Source organism: Papilio xuthus, unplaced genomic scaffold (genome assembly GCF_000836235.2).
Source record: "Papilio xuthus unplaced genomic scaffold, Pxut_1.1 DF827597.1, whole genome shotgun sequence".
NCBI lineage: Eukaryota > Metazoa > Arthropoda > Insecta > Lepidoptera > Papilionidae > Papilio > Papilio xuthus.
Genome location: NW_013531052.1, coordinates 3,732,435 through 3,733,711, shown reverse-complemented (window position 1 = coordinate 3,733,711; position 1,277 = coordinate 3,732,435).

Sequence of the window (1,277 nt, the reverse complement as noted above, 5' to 3'; positions counted from 1 at the left end):
TTTTTTAAATTTCGATTATTCCTGAAGTGAAAACAAAAAGCCATGCAGTAGTCATTTCTTTGTTTATTCAACGCAATGGATTTTAATCGAAATTATGTTATTGAATTTCGTTTTATGTTTTAAACAATATAAGTTTTATTACTGCTACAAGCTTATCTGGGCCAGTTAGAAGCGTTCCACGGTTAGTTTTGTAAGAAAATATATAAAACCTACATGGGCATTGAATGCCATATAATAAAAAAAACAATACAGTTAAAATTTAACAGTGGTAGAACCCGCTTTAACATGTTCGCACGAATTGGCTCGCCCGGTGAAATACCATGACCACACAGAAGACAGGCGTCAAGTGGAAGCAATTCCGCGTTTCGTCTGATGAGTGTGCGTCCCGGAGGCCTAATTTAGTCCTCTTTCCCTTCCCATCCTTTTCTTTATAAGGAAAGGATGAGAAGTGGAAGTGGTCTTTCCGGATGAGAGGATGTATGGAAAGGGAAGATATTTTCTTTATGTGCATCCTCTCCTCGTCGATTAAAGGTAGGCAACGCATGCAATTGCGTATGTCTATGGGCAACGGTCACTTCGCTATTTCAGCGATTTCAGGTGGCCGTTTGCCACCTTATGATATAAGAAAAAACCATCGAAAATCGAAATAATTCTTAATAGACTTTACTCAACCCATATCTAGTGAATTGTCAAACTAATCTATCTTAGACACACGATTTTTTTAAATTAAATATAAGCAGATTTTTTTTGTAAATTTACTAATATTTCTTTTACCATTCCAACTAAGCTCTATGCTTGTGCTAGGATATGATTTACGACACACGCGCGAGGCTTGCCCAGCGTGGGCAGAGCAGCGCGCCGCCGTGTCCTCGGTCCTTGGGACGGACCTCTCCCTGCCTGTCATGGCAGCTGCTATGGCAGGAAGGGAGGAGGTATGGAAGGCGGTCTCCACCTTCAGTGTCGAAGTCATGACACTGAAGGAAGCGGCGGAGCGGGCGCGGGAAGACGCCGTCGACTCGCTCCCGATCCGCCGCAGGAGACCGGGGCGGCGCCGTCGGGCGCACCTTGTGGCGCTGGACAGGGCGCCGCCGTGAGTGGGACCCGCGGGCGGCGAATCGGGGTTCGCCGCCTGCACCGCAAGGGTCTCGGGCCGTAGGACTCCCCACGTGTTCCGGGGAGTCCTCGGCGAAGGACGACGGCGCCTTCTTTTGAAGGCGTCGTCGCCGAAGGAGGGCCCGCCGCATAAAATGTGGCGGGCGATCCGCAGACGGGGCTGT